Source organism: Lissotriton helveticus, chromosome 2_1 (genome assembly GCF_964261635.1).
Source record: "Lissotriton helveticus chromosome 2_1, aLisHel1.1, whole genome shotgun sequence".
In the NCBI taxonomy this organism is placed as follows: Eukaryota; Metazoa; Chordata; class Amphibia; order Caudata; family Salamandridae; genus Lissotriton; species Lissotriton helveticus.
This window is the reverse complement of record NC_136059.1, coordinates 232,903,573-232,926,287: the sequence shown is the minus strand read 5'-3', so window position 1 is coordinate 232,926,287 and position 22,715 is coordinate 232,903,573.

Below are 22,715 nucleotides of genomic sequence, written 5' to 3'. Positions count from 1 at the left end.
GAGGCCGGGCTCTGAAAACGCACGCGGAAAGGTCAGCAGAGCTGGTTCTCATTAGAAAGATGCCATGTGGTCCAGCAGCGAAATATTGAACTGCAGAGGCTTTGGAGGCCTGTAAACACTGCTGAGGGTAACACATTCTTCAGGTTAACAGAACTGGGCAACCCAAGACGGACCACAGGGGAGATTTGTCACGAGGCCATCCCAAAGGCCTGATACAGCACAACACTATGCTGTGTCAGCCTGTGTGTAACCTATAAAGGTGAAAGTCACATCCTACGGCTTATTAGCAATGTTACATCACAGTGCCCTAAACACACTATCGTTCTTTATATACATTTATATGAGCGAACACGCTTCTTTAATTACTTATGAAAAATATATGTTTTATTGGCATATCATCCATCAATATTCAACACAAACCTTTTCAGAGATTTGATATTTGACAGCTCTCATGGCACTGTGTTGCAGAATCCTTACTGATGGAGCAATTGTTATACTGAAATTGTTTCAATGGTTTACTTATTTGGTGGTCGATTTAAAAACACCCTCTGAAAAGGCGTTATTCTGCTCATCAGAGGATTATGCCTACATTCGTAATAGATCTACGACTTTTAGGGCAATTACAAAACTCAGAGAAACCTTTGCATTCTTTCACTTTTAGTGTGTGTTCGCTTTTGAAGTTTGTTGCTAATTATGTGAAAATCTTCAAAATGTGCTCTTTTCCACCAGTGTAGAATTTTCCGCATACAAATTGTAAATAAGTAGTGGCAAATACAATCACTTTTATTTTCTGCATTTTTGAGCAGAGAAGGGAGCCTGCTTTTTTGTGTGTCCTGTGATATTACTCTTTAATTAACGAAATGTCGTCAATGATCAGTACTAGAATCCTAAGAAGGGTTCAAGTTAAATCTCATCCATGGTGTGAGATATAAACATACAAAATGGCAAGAGATTATGTCAAATAAATAATACAATTAAGAAAAAGAGAGCAAAAGAGAGAAAGAAGAGAAAGTAGAGCAATATTTTAAACAAGTGCTATCCCACAAATTCAAATCGTATATATGTAGACAATTTTATCAGACCCCCCAGGATATAGCGGCATAGATTTGCAAATTAAGGGGCACACAAATGGAAATTTAGCGGCACAAAAATGAAAATTTTGCGGCATTATTGCGGCACTTTATTTTACTGTTAATCATTCCTTTTCAGCCTTAAATCTATGCAAACTGATTTAGCAGAATATTTAACTATGCAATAGGCATTATTAACTGTATTAGAGTGTATTTGCTATATTCTCCTTTGTGGTAACATTCCAGGAGCATAGGCTCAGGCCAGCACAATAGCACAGGAAGACCCCAGAGACCCCACTGACCATGAAGACGTCAGGGACACCCCGGACCATGGAGACATCATCTCCTCACCCTCTCTTCCAACAACAATGCTGTTACAGGAAAGAGTTTAAAATGACAGCGCTATTAACTGGCCCACTCTGTAAAGTGGCGCTAATTGTCTTTGCATGTGACAGAAAACACTGGTCACTTTGCCAATACTATGGGGCAGATTTACAATTACTGGCGCATCCCTGCATATCGGCAGGGATGCGCCAGTAATTGTGCGCTGCAGCTCCGCCACCCTTGATGCGCCGCATTTACAATGAGGTGCACCATTGGGCAAAAACGGCACAGATGCGTTGCGCATCTGTGCCGTAAAAGCGGTGCATTGCTGGAATTGCGTCGCAAGCGCGACGCAGCTCCAGCAATGATCAGGGGGGGCCTATGTGCACAATGCTGCGTCAATCCTTACGCCTGCTTCAAGCAGGGGCAGGGTTTTGACGCAGCATGGGCCCAAAAGTGACTTAGTGAAATCTTGTAGATTTCACTCAGCCACTTTTGGGAGGCGTTCCTGCGCCGGAACACCTCCCCCTGCGATGGTACGCCTCTTCTGGCGCAGGGCTTTACAACGTGACGCATCTGGGAGATACGTCACGTTGGAAATACCCCGCACCATGGCGCATCTTTTGCGGCGCTGCTGCGTCACAAAAGTGACACAACGGCGGCGTAAAAGCGGCGCACGGGGCTTGTAAATCTGCCCCTATGTCTAGTTTCATGCAGATATTTTCCTTGTATTGTATCTTTCATTTATTTACCCCTGCCGTCCCGAGGCTGTAGCTCAAACAGAATATTGCAGAGAAAGACAACATTTCCAACAAAATGTTTCTTTCTTTTATGGATCCATTTCACAAGGCAACGAATGAAGGAGAGGTAAGAGCCACTTGCTGAAGTCACGATTTTCCTTCAGCAAGCTTGGATGGGGGAGGACATAGGGCTCCATAGACCACTGACCAACAAACCTTCCCCTCCCCCTTCCTTCCTGAACCTGCCGACGGAACAGAAAATGCCCGATAAAGATGACCATCCCCAAAAAATGTTCCTTTCCTATTTTTCATTCATTAGATGTGGGAACGAATGAATGAAAGTTAAGGGAAGGCAAGAACTGCTTGCTGAAGTTACGGTTTTACTTCAGCAAGCTTGGACGAGGGGAGAGCAAAGTGTTGCAGGGTGGCGGGTGGGTAGAAGAAGCCCCCGCTCCTTCGCAGAACTTTCAAGTACTCAGCTTCCTGGGGAAGGAAGAGTTGTAATTCTACACGTAACGAGCCCTGCGCTCTCCGTAATCATTCCGAAATGTGGCTTTATTTATGCAAATGGAAAGAGCACTGTCTCAAGCCAAAATTCAAACACAGCCCGGCTTTCTCGGAGACTCGTCTCATCTTCCAAAGAACATGGACCTAAATCCCCTAATGCGGTACAGGCGTGCAGCAGGAGTAAACAGGCGGCTATTACGGCTGTAGAGCGCCACGTAGTGACGTGTGCGCGTACAGCCAATAAGGTCCATTTTCGCGGCAAAAATGTTCAATATCGCGGCCATTGCACTCTTCAGCTGATTTCGCGATTATTTTGCGAATCGCGAAATCACGAAATGCTGGAGGGTCTGTTTAATAATAAGCCAATAATATTAGTAACAGTAAAATACTAATGGCGCTCAACCAGTTACACAAACAACCATAATGGCAATATGCTGTGTATACATAAAAAGTCACTGAGGAAAAATTACATATATGTGGTTTAGACAAAACAAGAAACAACACATCACAAAAATGCATCCTCTTTAAGTAGGGCCACATGTGGGCGTCGAATCTGCAGCATGGGTGTAACTATACGTCAGAATTTGTTTTCATTCATGGAACTTCAAATCAAGAAATTGAGGCGTTCTTGTCTGGCAACTTGTCGGGACGGTCTCTTTTCCGGCATGACGGCTCCTTAACCGATTTATTCCTAGCATGGGAAGTTTGGCTCGCCTTGGGGGACCTCAAACTGAATTTGTGGCCCGAATTGATTTCTTTGTCTAGCATTAGTAATTTATGCCATTAGTAATTTACTGTTTCTATTAATATTGTCTTATTAATACATTTTCTACATATATACTGTTAGAAATGGCTATTTCTGGTAGGCTAAGGCTGACGCCAAAGCCAGGCAGAAACCACCATTCTAGTCAGGGCGAGGGAGTCACACGCCAAGATAACCCCTGCTCACCCCCTTGGTAGCTTGGCATGAGCAGTGAGGCTAAACTCGGAGGCAATGTGTAAAGCATTTGCGCCAGCACACAACAGCAACAACATCCTAGGCACACCACAAAGGGAACTCCACACAAGGTTATATTAAAATAACTTTTGTATTGTCAAAACACATCAGATAGAAATCACACATGTACATTGTGCCAACTGGCACGGGCAACATTCATAAGGGATTATTTACAAGACAGGGCCACATGGGCCACTGTCAGAATCAACACATTTAGAAATAGTACTTTGTAGATCATAGAACATAAGATATAAAACAAAATAACAGTTATAAATCACATCCAGTAACTACTGGGAACAGGTAAGTACCACCTACGCAACCCTAACTACCTTAGGAGAATGTCACGCAGGGGACCAGGACCTCACTAGGACCACCTGTACTAAAAAGAACAACCACCTAAGTATCACACAGCATTTAGGGGTCTAGGAAAGAACACATTACCCATGATGCATAAATATACATTCAGAGGAGTAGTAAAGGGAAACACATGATGCATAAATCTACACATTCAGCGGTGTTAAGAACAAAGCACATGATGCAATAAAATACATTCAGAGGTACAGCGCAAGAAGACACATGATGCCTAAAACAGTCAGAGGTGCAGCGCAGGGAAAGAAAGACACATGATGTATAAAAACATTCAGAGGTGTAAAATCAAGGAAGACACATGATGCATTAAAAACATTCAGAGGTACCCCAACCCAAATCAATAGCGCATAAACACACAGTAGACAATTACCATCCTAAACATAGTGGGTAACCACATTGCGCAAAACTTACATAAGCCACCACCAGTGGCAGTCCCTAGGCCAACTGGCCTTGTTTGGGCTAGTACGCCCTGTGTCTCAATGTCAGGGGCCTAAATGGTGCAGGTGCCCACTACTTGCTGGGCACCTGGGAACAATAACAAGGTCCTAAACGCTGCAGCTGGCACTAAGTGCTGCGCAGCTGTGACTGGCCGGGCACCTCTGTGCCATCTCTGTCCCTCTCAAGGGCTCACTCTCCATCTTGCGCCTAAACGGTGCAGCTGCCCACTAATTGCTGGGCAGCTGGAGACAAACTGCGACAGGGTCCTCACTGACCCTAAAACAGGACTGCGCCAACTGTTGGAGCCACACAGGCTCTGACGTCACATATGCGCAGGCTGTAGCCACATTCGAGCCACACAGGCTCTAAAATCACTGGTGTTCTCCAAGAGCCTCACTGGGCTCTAAACATCATGGGGCAGGGAGCCTCGGGGCTCTACAACAAAGCATGCCCCCCAGAGCCTCTCTCAGGCTCTCAGTAAATAAACCTGCCCATGAGCCTCTCTGGCTCTTAAAACAGATATGACCCCGTCGTTCGAGCCTTTCAGGGCTCAAAACAACCAATGGCCCCTCGAGCCTCCGTGGGCTTGAAATCGGTAAAAATGCCCCATCAGCCCTCGTGGGCTTCACCAGCACAAGGCGCGCAAGATCGCGCCACTGGGGGGGGGCGGACACCGGCAATGTGTCCCGGCACCCCTCCCTTCTTTTCCTCTACTCCACTCACCTGGTCTGGCAGCGGCTCTGCTTCCTCTCGAGCAGCGCGGGCTGAAGCTTCTTCTTGAGCAGCGCGGGGCTCTCCTTCTCCATCGGAGCCCCGCCTGCACTCCCGCCGCTCCTCTCTCGCTGCTGGGCCCCCGTCAGTCAGGGGCTCTCCCGCGCTTCTCCCGGGGCTCCTTCAGCACACGGGAGCCCCGCAGCAGGCCACGCTTCCGCTCATCTTCCCGGGGCTCCCTCTGCACATGGGAGCCCCGCAAGCACCAGCAGCCTTCCTCCTTCGTGCCGCGGCCCCCGGGGGCGAGACTTCCGGTCCTTCTCCGAGGGGGCCGTGCTAGGATTGGCCGGCCGACCCAGCACTTCCGGGTCGCCGCGGGCAGCGCGGCGGCCCGTTTCAGGGACTCAGAGGCTTGGGGGAATTTACCGAGCAGTGGGCTCCCTCGAGTAAAAATATAAAAATAGCAAATAAGCGAGGTGGGCACTCGCTAGGGCCACCATAAGCAGGGTGGGCACCTGCAAAGTAAATAAAGCGCTCCCAGCGCTAAAAGGACAATCCACAGCGCTCCCAGGCGCTTTAGAGCAGGAATAAAGCGCTCTCAAGCGCTAAAGGAAATTTAGAGCGCTCCCTGCGCTAACATCAGAGATAAGGCGCCCCCAGGCGCTAGGGGTGAAAGCAAAGCACTCCCAGCGCTAGGGACATGTAAAGGTCCACAAGTCCAGCAAATGGAAGCAAAGGGGACCCAGTAAAAGGTCTCCAGAGTCCAGGGCATCAGCAGTCCATCCAGGGTAAAGCAAAGTCCCCTATCCTTCCAGGACAGGCAGAGGGGTCCCCCAGAAGTCCTCCAGGCACCCAGGGGCTGGGCAGCGCCTGCCCCTGGTAGATTCAAGTCAGAAACAAGAACATTTTGGAAGGGGACACAGCCCCTTCTTATACACAGAAAAGTCTTTGAAGTCTTTGTGCAGGCAGTGTGAGAACCAGCTAGAACTGGTTATAGGGAAGTCCTGTCAGTATCAGGGACAGAGGTGACAGTCGCCCAGCGGGGGGGTGGAGCCAGCATTGCGGCAGGCAGGCACAGCCTCACTCACTATCAGGTGCGATCTCCACCCACTTCCCTGGCAGCAGATGCTGCCTTTCATCCACGGGCTGACTCAGACAACCTCCTGGGGGCACTGCAGCCCCTGTCACGCTCAAACCAGACAGTCAATCCACAAGCAGGCCCAGGCACTCTGGGCCAGGCCCACCAGCCAATTACACGCCAGGCACAAATTACACAAATATGCCAACTTCTAAAAGTGGCGCTTCTAGACTAGACACAATCATGCCGCATACACCATTACGCAGCATTCAATCTCACGAGTTCGCACATATCAAACTCGACCCTGCACTCCCCACACATCAGGAACTACCATGGGCATACATATACCCCATTCATTCCTATGGGAGGGCAGGTCACTCACCACACATACACAGAGAGCACACGCACTTTACACTGTACCACAGTGAAAAAGTGCGCAAAGGCCTAAAATCACCAACACCAGGTTCCAGAAACAGGCTAGGAAAAAGCAAAAAAGTTTCGGGGTGAACCTGCCAAAAGGGCCAGGTCCAACATATACTATTTGAATTTGTGGGGATATCACGTATTTAAAATATTGCTCTACTTTTTCTTCCTTTCTCTTTCTCTTTTTCTCTCTTTTTTCCTAATTTCATTATTTCATTGCCCTAATCTCTTGTCATTTTTTATGTTTATATCTCTCACCGTGGATGAGATATAACTTGAACCCTTGTTAGGATTCTAGTCTTTATTTGGCCCCGGGTTTGGGTCATAGGGCTGCCCCTGTTGGTGGTAGCTATCAATGATCCGTAGTCACTTCACCATACATTGATCACATATATTGAGCACATCCAATGTAGACCAATAAGTATATTTTCTTGAATCAGTTGACAGCAATACACAGACTTCTGAACCTTGTCATAAGGACCCACAGTCTGCAAGATTGTGCGTGTTGTGCACTTAACCCTTTTTCTCCATGAGAAGCATGATTAAATCCGAAATACACAACTTGGGGTTTGACTGGCTTTAGAAGTAATTAACAACAATGGAATCATTTGCTAATGAGAAATTAATGCTAAGTATTAATCTGAAGCTGACAGTAAGCAGTTAAAATAGCAAATCATATGTATTAATAAATTACTGTTAATATGTTAGCTTATGTGTATGAATAACATGTCAATGGGTTTTGAGTGTTGATTTAAATGGATCTTGGATGAAATGGCTACTGGATGAATCATCTTTCCTATATGATCACCAATGTGCCTCCTTCATCAAGATTGTTTTATGCCACACCAGTGCATGCTCTATATTCATGAGCACTTGGCAAGACAAGATTATGTAGCTTTCGATATGGTCTCCTGCAAGTCACTCATCAGAAAGCTTCAGCAAACTGGCCCTCAAGTGTATATCCTCCTTTCTCACGGACAAAACTCAACAAGTTTGACTTCTCCTTGCATCCCGGAACCCAAGAAACTCCTCTGCGGTGTCCCTCAAGGATCATGCCCAGATCAACACTCTTCAAAATCTACACTACGCCCCTCAAAGACATCCTCAGAGCTCACAACATCAACATAGTATATTATGCCGATCACACACAGCTCATTGTCTCCCTTTTTGACTCAACCAGCACCGCCAAGGCAATCGTCCCCTACTGCATGAGAAACATTGCTGCTTGGATAAAAACAACTGCCTCCAGCTCAACACAGATAAAACCGAAGACCTAATCTTCAGGAACCCTCCACCGCCCTTCCCCACCCAGACTCCTCTTGATGGCCCGCCAAGGTTGGACCCCCACTCACCCTTGCGGTCCATGACAAGAACTTGGGAATCATTCTGGACACCAACCTCTCCATGAGCAGACAGATCAATACCATCTCCTCATCATGCTTCCACATCCTGTGAATATTACACAAGATTTTCAAGTGGATCCCACTGAATACTAGATGAACGGTCACCCAGACTGTTATCATGAGTAGACTTTATTACGGAAATGCAATCAACATCAAAATCCCAACCCATGTCCTACGCCAATTTCAAACCACCTAGAATGCCGCCACCAGACTTATCCTGAACATCCTGCAAAATAAGCACAACTCTCCACACCTCAACAATATCCACTGGCTCCCAGTCCTGAAAAGATGTTAGTTCAAGTTACTTATCTATACCTACAAAGCTCTCCACAACACCCGTCTAGCTTACCCTAACCACTGCCTCAACTTTTACCAACCCACCTGACTCCTTCGATCTGCATCCAGGGCAAGAGCACACCTCCGTCGCATTAAGGTGACCAGAAGTGGAGGCTGCTCCTCCTCTATCTTGCAGACAAGACCTGGAACAACCTCCAGAAACACCTAAGAACCTCCCCCTCCCTCGTGTACTTTGAAAGGAACCTTAAAACATGATTCTTCTAGACAAAACAGGCATGATCTCCTCCCCCCTCAGGCCTGCCCTACCCAGCACCTGGGTACACTCACAGGTGATTAGCTGTACTTTACAAATTCACATAACATAACAACATAACATGAACATAGCGGTTTCCAGAGAGAAATGGCTCATAATGAAACTCATTCAGAGGCACACACTTTATGTTCAATCAATTTGTGTAGAATCAAGTATAGAAGGCAGATAGTTGAGTACAGTGCGATCTGGGTAGTTCACTGTGTTATCTTCTGGGTTACTTATCGTATGGTTCCATAAAATGAGCACAGCATGGCAATATTGTTATTAATAGCAGTACTAGCAATTCAATGACTTCCTGTTCAAAGCAGTGATTTGCATAGGGGCAGCTAATGAAGAAGGCAACACACACATGACTTCTTTCCTTATCCAGCTCATGGACCTGGTGATTACACAAGAATGAGATCGACATCCCCCTACCACCTTTGGCAAACAATAAATTCCCTTTAATCTGGTTGAGAATCTGTCTATGAGTGGTGTGTTCTTCACCACTGTTTCTGTTTTGTGTAATTTTTCAAGACAAGGAACCCATGCGTTGCTTCACACTTACTGTACTGAATACAATTACATACTCACCCACTACATTGTTAACCATTGCATTTGTGATGTTTACCAAGACACTGAGACCATTGATTTGTTCATTTGTTTTACATCTTTTTCCACAGTACCACTTCCCTGTAACACAGGTTGAAGCTACTGTGTCTGGTTACTTTGAGGTCTGAATACACATATTTGAATTTTGTCAGAAACCACGCGATGAGGAGTAGGTAGTGTCCTGCTCCCCCAATGTCAGTGCTGCACAGATCTCTTGCTGAGGTTTGTGTGATTGTGGCACTTCTTGGCTGGTGCAGATGTTAGTGTTTTTGGATGAACACTTGGGCTACTCTCCACTGGTGCAGGTGCTGGTGGCTTATTGGGCACACTAGCTAGACTAATTCTGATGGTATTTAGGTAGAATATTGGAAACAAAAATAGTGTGGGACAAAATATTGTGTCAAGAATATGAAAGACAAAAATATCACGAGGGTAAGTTTTTTTCAGTTAAGTAATGTTTCACTATATATAACGCCACAAATATGTACCTTGATGATCATCAAGTTGCATAGATATGGAGTTAAGAATAGCAAATCTATACTTAGCTATTGCACTTACGTTCTTGATATTTTGGTCCTCGTTTTTTTGACACGGTAGTCTGTCCACAAAATATTTTTGGTTCTCATATTCTGTCAGTGATCCATTCTGACTGATGCTGGAGTTATTGGCTTCTTAGGGGCAGGTGTGCGCCCGCTTATGGTTTCTTTAGATTTTCCAGATGTTCTTATAGATTGTAATATGTGTTCTTTTCTGGAGTTCCTGTGGCCCGCCAGCAGTACACAGATGTCTTTTTGAGTGTCAGTTGGACAGTTGCACACCTAGATCCTCATGAGCATTGGTTCAATGTATGCTTGTGGACAGTCATGCTTTTCAGAGAGGTGGAGGAATCATCAGTGCAATGTGCTATGATCTCATTCCCAGCAAATATTTACATGAACTGCAGATTGTATTTGTTTATAAACAGTTGCCTACTGGCATCGAGGCTATGGTTGGAAATAACATTCTTGGCATTATTCTGAGATTTGTAAAATAACATGGCTCTGCATGCTATTGTCCCCAGCCCTATTTGTGGACAGGCTCAGTCTAAACTGTATATAACTGCAGTTTTAGCCACAGGTTTTTCAATTGCCAAAATATATGTTCTGCTGTGTGGCCTGCCGGAGCCAGGCTCCCCATAACCAGTACCAACCTTTCTGCCATGTCCAAGTCTGCACTAAAAAGCAAAATGGAACAGAATATGTCAAAATTGGTCAAAATAAGGCACACCGGCATTGGCATAGCTAATACATCTCATTTTTGGAACCTTATAAGTGTTTAGCCATGCAGCACATTATTCTGGGTGCTGTGCCACGAGGGATTGAAGAGTTGGACAAGTACTACACACTGGACCATGCAGTGTGATTTAGGAATAAATGCTTGACTCAGGAAACATTTATTTGTGATATTCCAAGGCTTTTTAAACCACAGACAAAAAGACAAGTGCCTTGATGCAAGTCAACAGTGCTATAACATTCTGTGTATGACTGCATCACTAGAGTATTGAACAGTCAATGAAAAAAAGTAGTGAAGTACTTTCCAATGACGGTGACATCACATCCCTTCTCCCCCAGGCCTCTATTCACCAGGCACCCTTCTCCAGAGTTTTCAATTGAAAACACTGCTTGCACCGTTTACCAGCAAGCCCCAGTCCCCACCCTCTGTACCAGCCCCCTGGCTATAGGAGCTGTTGGACTTGGCATTTTATTGGCAGGTTCACCCCTACACTTTTTGCCTTGTCTGTAACCTGGTGTTGGTGGTTTTAGGCCTCTGGGCACTTTAGCACTGTGGTCCAGTGTAAAGTGCATGCGCTCTCTGGGTACGTGTGATGAGATTGGCCTGCCCTCCCATCGGAATGCATTAGGGATTCCCTGATCAGTGGGTGTCAGTGGTAATTCATGGTATGGGAGGCGCAGAGTGGTCGAGTTTAGTATCTATGAAATGGTGAGAATAAATGCTGCACAATGGTGTGCGCAGATTTATTATAACAATTTTAGAAATGCTACTTCTAGAAATTTGCATTTCTGTGTGCTATGTGTCTGCCTATCTAATGTGAATTGCATGTCTGGCTTTTGAGTGACAAGGGCTGTGAGGTGTGTGTCGCTCCAGGAGGGGCAGGGTGAGTCAGCGCTAGGCTGAATGGAACATCTGCAATTTGCAGTAAGTGGAAGGGCAAGACCCTTGTCCCTGATTAGGATTGTGCCTGCCCTAGTGAATGCTGGCTCCGCCCCCCCTGTGGTGTGTCTGATGATGAGCCCCCACCTAACAATAGGGAAGAGGAGCCTGGTAAACGGAGTGCTCCAGAACCAGTTGGAACTGGTTCACCCAAGCCCTGTGCACTGCAGACAAAGAGAAATGGTGTATAACTGTAGGGGCTGTGACCCCATGAAATTGTTCAGTTCCTGTTCTGGTGTGCTGTTCCTGATGGAGGGTCGAGAGGGGAGAACAAGGGGACCCTACTCACAACGGAACCAGGGTAGCTAATTATAACAAGAAAACAATGGTTCCTGTGGGATAGTATATTTCTATATATAAGTATACTAGTGCGCAATCGTGATAGAAGGGTTATGTTGATGTCATAGAAAGAGGGACCAGACACACTAAGGGTTTTCGTTATACACATAAGTTTGTATTATTCACACAATATATACATATATATAATATATATACATATATATATATGTATATATATATATATATATATATATGTATATATATATATATATATATATATATATATATATATATATATATATATATATTACCTACTGGCGGTCGCCAGTAGGTATATATAGTTAGGATTTTTTCTCTATGGGTTTTTTGAAAATTCTATGTCTAATAACTTTGGCGTTTGTGGACGGAATTGGCTGACATTTTCAGGAAAATGGCACATTTTGTTTCTGAGCAGCCCCTGAAAATTTTGGGGGGGTTCGTCAAGGGGGGGCCGAGAAAAAAGGGGGGTCCCAAAACGCGTTTTTCCCATGTTAATTTCCATAGGGCGGTTGGCCTCACTATTAGCCCGAACGGCTGAATGGATTTGCACGAAACTTGGCAAAATTGTAGGGACTGGTAGCCCGATGTGCCTTTTGTAGGTCTCAATATATGTGCTGCAGTGGATTTTGAGAAATTAACGTTTAAAAAAAGATATATATCTGTAACAGCGGACTGGGCAGCGGCCCAGGACGCGGACTTTTCGCGCAACGGAGCTTTGTGAAGCGAAGCTGATTGGTTCTCCGGCGTCTGTCAACATTCCAAACAGTCCGTAGCGGCCGCCATCTTTTCTCTCGGTAGGATCGAGAGACAAGAGGAGGTCAAAACAAAGGGGGAAATAACTATAAGGGGGCATAGTAGATCCTCGCTGACCCCCTAGGTTTGATGTGGAGGTTTTAAAAGGGCCCCGCGGGGCAAAAAATAATAATAATAATAATAATCGAACGGCTGAATGGATTTGCACGAAACTTGGCAAAATATTAGGGACTGGTAGCCCGATGTGCCTTTGCTAGGTCTCAATATATGAGCTCCAGTGGATTTTGAGAAATTAACGTTCAAAAAAAGATATATATCTGTAACAGCGCTCCGCTTCGCGTAACGGAGGTTTGCGAAGCTGATTGGTCATTCTGTCACTGGGCTATAGTTGGGCTACATCTGGCTGATATTTGGGCTACATTTGTTTTTTTGTGTGTCTGGCAGCCATCTTTGGGCTACATTGGGCTACATTGGGCTTCATTGGGCTACATTCGGCTAATTAGCAAATAGCTCATCGCAAACTAGGAATGGTAAAGAATCGCTATTTATTCCTTAAAGTTCGCTATTTAGGAAATGCAAAAAACTTTGATGATACATATGGCGGTTCATCTCTAACAAGATAAGAAGCATAGGGATACATTTATGATGACTGGCGCATCACCAGGGATGTGTTAGTCATTCTGTGCCGCTGTTCCGTCACCTATGGTGTGCTGCATTTACAATGCGGCGCATCATGGGGCAAAAACAGCACAGATGCGTGATGTATCTGTGCCGTAAAGGTGGCGCATTGCTGGAGTTGTATCGCAAGTGTGATGAAGCTCCAGCAAGGGTCGGGGGTGCCCCTGTCGCAGGGTTTCTGTTCTCACACAGAACTGTGGGCAGAGGATTGGAACCTCGGCGAATGCATTGCTGGAGTTGTATCGCAAGTGTGATGAAGCTCCAGCAAGGGTCGGGGGTGCCCCTGTCGCAGGGTTTCTGTTCTCACACAGAACTGTGGACAGAGGATTGGAACCTCGGCGAATTAGGGTGTCCCAAAACTCACGTTAGTAATCAAAAACTCCTTAGCAAGCTAGGTACAGTGTCACATTGGATATAACAAACTCTCAATGTTTAGACAATCCAGAATATGAACTTATAGTACCTCAGGATACGTGGAACTCATGAACAGTCGGTCGTTATAGATTTCTTAGAAACCAGAACATGGAGTTAAGAAGAACAGATGTGTATTTGAAATGTTTATTTACTAATGCCGTCTTCTCAGGCGTAGTACCTTAGATAATAAAAGTACACATATTATCAGTAGCAAAATTACCAGCATAGTTACTAGTACATAAAAAGTGAATGGTGATAGTATGTTAACATGCTGTAAATGAATAAGAGTTAGTAACACTTATAAGCAGCCGCGGGCCGTGGAGGGAGTTACGGTGAGGCAGGGAGGCGGGGAGGGGGAGAAGCAGGGTGGAGAATACAAGTACACATATTATCAGTAGCAAAATTACCAGCATAGTTACTAGTACATAAAAAGCGAATGGTGACAGTATGTTAACATGCTGTAAATGAATAAGAGTTAGCAACACTTATAAGCAGCCGCGGGCCGTGGAGGGAGTTACGGTGGGGCAGGGAGGCGGGGAGGGGGAGGGGCAAGGTAGAGAGGGCTCCACCCTGCTTCTCCCCCTCCCCGCCTCCCTGCCCCATCGTAACTCCCTCCACGGCCCGCGGCTGCTTATATCTCACCCTCCCTAATACACATATTATATTATTTGCTAAGAAGGTCTCTTTGTGTTGGTTTAGGGCGTGCCCATACTTTAGTGTCTTAGATTTGAAGGAATCACATCAGCATACACCAGCTCTCTCTTCATGTGAACCGCATCAACTATTGTGTATGTGTGTTCGGCAAAGCAATATAAAACCCGCCTCATGCCCAGAATTGGCAGAAGTTGCACTTATGTTATGAGTATGAAGTCGTGGAGATCAGACCTCATAACAATTCTGTATCGTGTTGTTCTTGAAACTTTAGCACTCGCTGTACAGATATAGTTTAACAAGTAAAGCAGATAGTAGACCAATAACATATTATTCTCATGTAAACCACGATGAACTACTAGGTGGAAAGCTAAAGCAACAACTAAGTGTCTTGTGCAGAAGTTGCAAAAAAGGAAAAATGGCGTTTAAACCGGTAATGAGCCCATGCTAACTTAACACGGTGTAAAGATATCCAGGACCTAGATGACACCTCCCCATGATCCGGAAACGAACTGAATAAGATAATAGAAGTGCCATCTCATGAGAGCAGATTGCAAGTTTATATGTGGACGGGGTGCAAGGTAAAGCATTAAAAACTAGGAAAATTTAATGCTAAAGAAAAATAAAACAGCCAAGTACTTTATCGAGTCTTAAGCCAATAGGCAAGGTAAATAATAAAAACTTGACAAATAAGTCAATGAATTGTCAATGAAATGCTAGTACTCAGCATATCAAACATGAAAAAGGTCTATGACATAACTGTGTATGCAAAATAAGCTGCAACAGCCTCCAATAGGAAGTCACCGTCTTCATCCGAAAACAGTTCAGCCATCCAATTTAAAAGCGGAAAAGAACATACGTGCTCTCCCAGCACCGGATCCTCTATCACCATCAGAGGACAGCTCGGTGGGTTTTCAAGAAAGCTCTGTTCCAAGAAAGACTGTGCTGCCGCCAGTAAATTCCAGGGACCAAGTAGTCCATGCATCAATGCCACAGCCATAATCCTTTCGCCAGGACAAACCAACTTGTGAGTAATGATAGGAGTCATCATCTGATTAAAGTCGACGTCAGGAGAAACCGGTCCGCAGAGACACAAATCAATGGCCCAATCGAAATCACAGGTCAGGCAGTGAAATACAGGCTGGACACAGGTGAAGTAGGAGAATCGAAAAGATAATCCATATGCCGTGCTTAATATCGCCAACGGCATTGTGCCATAATATTCTAGCATGCGATTGCGGAACAGTGTCAGCAGCTGCAGGGTGTGAGGTTGCATAGGAGGGACATCCATATTTAAAAATGTAAAAAAGCACAAGAGCGTCCGCTGGTAATGCAAGTAAAAATGCCAATCCACGAACCAGAGTGGAGAAAATGGAATGAAAGGAAGCAGGGATGACTCCAAAGATTTTCTCAAATAAAGTCACGAGACCACTGGTAACAACTTTAAAAAAGTGCGCCAGGGACTTTGTGGAGGATGCGTTAAAGATAGTCGGAAACATGTTGCTGAAATTGAAAGGCAAATCTTAATTTAAAAGGGTGTGCACCTCTGTACGGGTGTTCGCTATGTGAAGTACGAAAGTTTCACGGGCCGAACTCAAGGCCACCTCTCTCTGAGACAAAAGAGCTCTTATTCTTGCCATGCCGTTGAAACGTGTCCCAAGGTTGGTATTTGTGGCCAGATTGAAAACTCCCTATGTTCATGTGTGGGAGGAAATAGAACATTTCTGCAGCAAATAACCCGTTCACTTACTGTTACGATAAAAGGAATACTTTTAATTAACTCAGAACAATCTTCATTATTGAGCATCAAATAACTACCATTTTCCAACAACTTGAACGTGGGGATGATAGCAGGAACTGGCGTGCCTTGCAACACGCAAGCCATATTTGGTCGGTGTTTGTTGCATGAACCGTGTAACTGTATGTGCCTACACATTAGTGAATGATCTGGCGTCTCAGTGCATTCCTCTCCATTCAGATAAACTTCTTGATCATCTTTGAAACATCTGTATGTGTATGGAAGCGACCAGACCTCATGAAGAAAAGCACTACCTAAAGAATACATTTTACAGCTACAGATATTAGCTGTTAAAAAACCAATGAAATTCACAGAAAAAACCATAGGTTATAGACCATATATAGTTAGGAATTAGCATTTACAAAACCTTGAAAATTCACTGAAAAAACCATAGGTTATAGACCATATATAGTTAGGAATTAGCATTTAGAAAACCTTATTTTACTCACACAAAACCATTGAAATTCCATATATAGTTAGTTGCACTAACTATATATCGCGCACCCGCAATCCACTGCTGATGATGTCACATATTACATCATTCATGACATGGTCAGTGACATCACTGATGACATCACTGATGACATCTCAAATGACATCACTGATGACATCATCTAGTGTCTGTGTGTTTTTGTAAAGTTTAAATACGTTTTACATATTGAAGAATGAGTGGATGTATGGAAGACTGAGTGTGTGTGTGGCTGGCTGGGAGGTGTGTGACTCTGTGCATATCAATGTGTACTTGTATCAGTGATTGTATAAGAGAGTAAGTATGTGTTAGTATATGTGTGAAAAGTATGGTGTTCTGTGTTTAACTATAGATGAGGAAATCGAAGTGTGATTGATTCTTCACAGGACTGACTAGGTGTATGAGTGCATATGATAGTGTTCTAATAATAACTGACTGTATGTATGAGTAATTGTATGGGTGAATGAGTGAATGTGTGTGTAGACGTACGAATCAGTGAGTGCGTATGTAGTAACTGGTATTGGTGTGTCATGATGTCATCAGTGATGTCATTTGAGATGTCATCAGTGATGTCATTTGAGATGTCATCAGTGATGTCATCAGTGATGTCACTGAAGTATGGTGTTCTGTGTTTAACTGTATAGATGAAGAAATGGAAGTGTGATTGATTCTTTACAGGACTGACTTGGTGTGTGAGTAACTCCATGGATGAGTGGCAGTGTGTGACTGTCTGCATAGGTGTATGATTGCATATGATAGTGTTGTAATAATGAGTGACTGTATGTATGAGTGATTGTATGGGTGAATGAGTGAATGTGTGTGTAGACGTAGGAATCAGTGAGTGCGTATGTAGTAACTGGTATTGGTGTGTCATGATGTCATCAGTGATGTCATTTGAGATGTCATCAGTGATGTCATCAGTGATGTCATCAGTGATGTCACTGACCATGTCATGAATGATGTAATATGTGACATCATCAGCAGTGGATTGCGGGTGCGCGATATATAGTTAGTGCAACTAACTATATATGGAATTTCAATGGTTTTGTGTGAGTAAAATAAGGTTTTCTAAATGCTAATTCCTAACTATATATGGTCTATAACCTATGGTTTTTTCAGTGAATATATATATATATGTATATATCAAAACATTATACAAAAAGGAAAGCATTTGTGAAGAGGTGTCCCAAGTGTAGGGTGAACCTAACAGTTGAGTGGCGCAATGTGATAATTACAAGGTTTCACATATTTTTTCTACCAAAAACGACCATATCTGAACTTTTCTCAAAATATGCAGCAACTTTATACAATAAGTGCTTTCATCAAAATTGTCGATGGCTTTTCAACCCTCTCTAAGATGTGGGGTCTCATCAGGACCTATGATACTGGGAACATCTGGATTGTCAACCGAGCAGTTCAGCTGAGGAAATTAGTGTCAACAGCCAGTGAGGTAAAAGGAAGCAATACTCACAGGGAGACCAAGCCAGGTTCCCTGTAGAGGGTGGAAACTGGCGATGAGGATGAGGAAGGGGAGATGTAGGTCAAACCCTGGGGCGGAACTCGGAGTAAAAGCCACTGAATCGTGACTATTGAGGAAAGAGGGCTAGCATTTGGCAGGATGTCCGCTTTTGAAGTTTTGTAACCCAATTCCTAAGGGGGAAATTGTTCCACTGCACACGATAGATACGTGTTTACAGCAAATCTGCTCAGTCCATTTGCTGTGGTTCAGTTTCTAACGGAGGAGGCCTTGCTGCTGCTGGGTCCCAGGAGAAACCACAATGGGGGCTTGCATCCCTGCTGGAGGGCCCTGTGTGGTGGCCTCCCTGGGCCCAGCTATGACCCTGGGCCCTTAAGGACTTCCTGCGCACCACTATATTTGGATCCCCCAAGGCCCAAGGCCAGGGTAGTGCTTCATTCCTAACTTGCCAGCAGAGATGAAGAGCTGGCATCTGTAGATATGGGCTGCATCATAGGCGCTGAACTTTATTTCTTAATTTCCCCTTTCAGTGAGGAGCGCTGGAGCGTCGCAGCACTGGGTTGCACGTTGCTGCTGAGGGAATCCCCAGCGTAGGGATTCCCCCATGATGCCTATGAGGTGGGAGCCCACCCGCATTTTTACCAAACCATGCTGCGTTTTGAGTGGGGCGCGGGTGCCCAACCCGCACTTTTGAGCCTTATTCACGGCAGGTGCTCATCCCGCCTTTTGCCAAGAAGGGAAATGACTGCCGCGGCCCAGAAGCCAGGTGGCTGTGCTTGGTTGGGGCATGGCCAGCTGGCCAGAAAGAAGATGCCAGGTGTGCTGAGGAAGGAGGCGGGACCCCTGCATGCCGGGAGGATCCCCGAGAGGAGACCATAGCTGAGAGCCGACAGGTGGAGTCCGAGGTGGGAGCCTGCATGTCCTGGTGAGCAGCAAGAGGAGTCCTGAGCAGCCACGGTGAGTGGGGCTTTACTACGTAGAGAAGCAGACGGCAAGAGAAAGGTTGTCTGTGCGAGGCGGGGCTCCCATGACCGGAAAGAGCCCGCGTGTTGAGGACAACTGAGACCTCCCCGTGGGGAGGGGTCCTGGGGTCAGGGTTCGATAATTGGTGCATGTACTGTGGTGCACGCCTAGTTGACGCATAATTGTCTTTTATGCCTAATGCAAATGCCATGTTATACCTCAGTGCCATATGGTGATTAGTGTCCTTCTGGGGTGTAATTAGACAGGATGGTTACAGCTTTTGCCCTGGTTGAAATGCGGTACTATGGTGTATTGCTGGCTATGTTTAGTAATTCCATTGTACAGTGTGCGCCCTGCCAGTAGTTCCTTAAGGTGCCCTATTAATGAGGTTTAGGTTTAATATGTTTATACCTACAGAGGTGGCGCAATGTGTTTGGGCCTAATGTGATTTATGCATAATGTGGTTATGCTAATTTGATGCCTAATGTAAATGTCATGCTATGATATTTAGGCCCAATGAGAGTGCATAATGTGTTTATGCTAGTGATAATGCTGAGGTCATTATTATACCAGTAGTTACTGGTTGTTGTGCTTTACTATCTATGTGATGGTTCTGACCGTAGCCCGATTGGCCCAGTCATGTATATAATCCCCTGTGAATATTGCCCGTGCCAGTTAGCGCAGTCTAAATGTGTGATTATGTTTCTAATGTGTTTATGACAATACAAAGGCTATTTTTTATTTAACGTTGTGTGGAGTTTCTTTTGTGGTGTGCCTAGTGTGTTGCTGCTGTGAGTGTGTGTTGCGCAAACTCTTTACACATTGCCTCTGAGATAAGCATGACCGCTCATGCCAAGCTACCAAGGGGGTGAGCAGGGGTTATCGTCAGTGTGTAACTCCCTTGCCATGATTATAGTGGTGGTTTCTGCCTGGCTTTGGCGCAAGCCTTAGCCAACCAGAAATACCTTTGCTAACAGGAACACTGATCATAGTAGCAACAACAAAATGCTCCCATTTGTAAGGTAGTGGGGAAATTATGAATAAACAGGGATGGTGTCAGCATCACTTAATCTCTCTGCACCTAAAAACAAAAACATTAACCTGAGCTTGTGTAATGTAACTTCAATACCTTTGGGTCAGTCAAGTTCGCATAATATAAAAATGCCCCCCAAATGTAATGTGATATTATGTAATGTAACTAGCGCTCATGTAAAGCGCTCCAACACCTTCGGGAAACTCGAGTTAACATTATATAATAAAAAATGCCTCTCAGTCAAGGGGAGCTGCCTTGGATTTGCTATGTAATTAGAGCTCTGGGAGAAGGAGTACAACAGGAAGAGGAAGCGAGACGGGAATGCAGTGACATGGGAGGAGATGGGTGGGATGAATGCTGCTGCCACTTATCAGCTAAAGGGGAAATAATGAATAAACAGGGGCGGCCTCCGCATCACTTAATCTCTGTGACCTAAAAACTAAAAATTAACCAGACCTTCTGTAAAGTAACTGGTGCTTTTTAAAAGCACTTCAAAACCTCTGAGTCAGTTGAGTTCATGCTCCATAAAAATGCCCCCCAAAAATAATCTGACATTTTGTATTGTAACTAGCACTCATATCAAGTGATTCCAACACATTTTGGTTGCTTGAGTTCTCATTATATAAACAAGTGTCAGAGAAAATGCAACATGCGTTTCCCAACCCTTGCCCTTAACTGTGCTTCAAGTTTGCTCTGCTGAAGTTCTGGTGACCGAAAATAGCATCTGAAGCGTCGGACATTTCATATCCGTATTTTAACGGAGCAGGGAGATTAAGGGGCCTATTACGATTGCGGTTTTTCCGCATCCTCCGGGACGGCGGAAGCCACCGCTAGCCCGGAGGATGCGGAAAAACCGCAGCGGACCCACCAAAGACCCACCGCCACATTAGGATGGCTGGAGGGTCCTGGTTTCCGTCTGCAGCTTTTCCGCTGCGGTTGGCTTACAACCGCTGCGGAAAAGCTCTAATATGGTGGCGGTGTCTCACAGACACCGCCAGCCATATTAGGATGGGCTTTAAAAAATGCTTTTCCGCAGCAGGTTTTCCGCTGTGGAAAAGCATGTGGAGCTTCACTGCGGGGGCCTGTTGCGGGCCCCCTGGGTGAAGGGGGAGTGGGGGGTGCACCTATGGTACCCCCCTGCATTTGTATGCAGAAATCGGCAGGCACCGCACGGTGCCTGCCGCTTTCTGCATACAAATGCAATGTATGCATTTTTACCATTGCGGCGGGTGCAGCTTGAAGCCGCACCCGTTGCAATGGTAAAAATAGAGGATGTGACCGCCAGGGTGGCAGTCACATCCTAATTGGACAGGAGGGAACTCCGCAGGCCATGCGGAGGTTCCCTCCTCCTTTATGGTCGCGGACGGACTCAAGTCCGTCCGCGATCATAATGGGCCCCTAAGTGACAGATGCCAAAGTTGAAACACCTAAGACAGACAAACAGTATCACGAGCAGGAATCAAAGAAAAAATAGCCCCCCAAAAGAACACATTAACAGAGCAGCGTAATGTTAACAGTAATTGGGCGGTGTTGTGTAGGAGGAAACCAAACACAAGAAGGAGAGACAAAGGGACGGATTAAAAACTAGCGAGCAAGCATTTTTGAACGACAATTAAAGGGATGAGTAAAAGGAAATGGGAAGGCTGTAAGCCCGCAGAATGAATACTGCATGTGCCGAAGAAACAGCGCATGTGCTGCCTGGCTTGATTGGTGACTTTTACGTGTGTAAGCAGGTGTAAGTATCTCAAACTGGGAAATCCTTTCATGTAAAAAGTCTGTGCGAAGGGAATTCCGAGCAGTGACATGGCAGCTAAAAAAAAATCAAGAGGTGTCGGGTGCAAGTCAAAACGAAGAAGTAACCTTAAAACAAAACATCAATATGCTAGAGCAGGGCTACAGAGAATGAGAGACAGGGAGAGAACGCTGGATTGCTGGTTTTATGTGTAAACAGTGACATCACAGAAAGTGGCATCACAATCCATGAGCTCACAGGAAGCGCCATTACAAGAAGTGATATCAGATCTTTAGATCTCACGCATATGTTTACTGGTCTATCATGAGTACGTTTGAGCACAGTACGCAATTAAATTGGGACTCTGTGTTGATGTTGTGCTGAAAAATGTTACGCAACCCTTACACAAAATGCCTCAACTTATACATTTAGCAGCACATCCATGATGCGAAATGCTAGTAGATATTTACAGAATCATGCAAGGGGCGATTTGCACCACCTTGCGTGGCTTTGTAAGAGAAAATGCAATGCAATGCAGCAGCTTGCACTGCTATGCATTACATTTCATTCTGGGAGGTGTTTCAGGAGTGCAGCATGGGAGTTCCCATGCATCCACCTATGGATTTTATGCAATCCAATTTACACAGGTTTGTAAACCTGGACTGCATCAAATTGCTGCACCTCCTAGAGGATGGTCTAACAAGGAGAAAAATCTTTTTATTCCCGTTATTGCCTCTTTGTATGTGTGACTCACTCTGCAGCACACATAGAAAGCGGAAAATGCCTTGAGAGTTTTTGTGAAGGAAAGCACAAAAACAATTCTTCTTGTTATGCAGGCACAATTGCACCATGGTTCAAGGGTGCCTGAATTAGCGCTAGGCTGTCTGAAGTGCGCCAGCATCATGAGAGAGTAGAAGTACACCTTATCTTAGTAGATATGATGCATTTCTGCTCTCT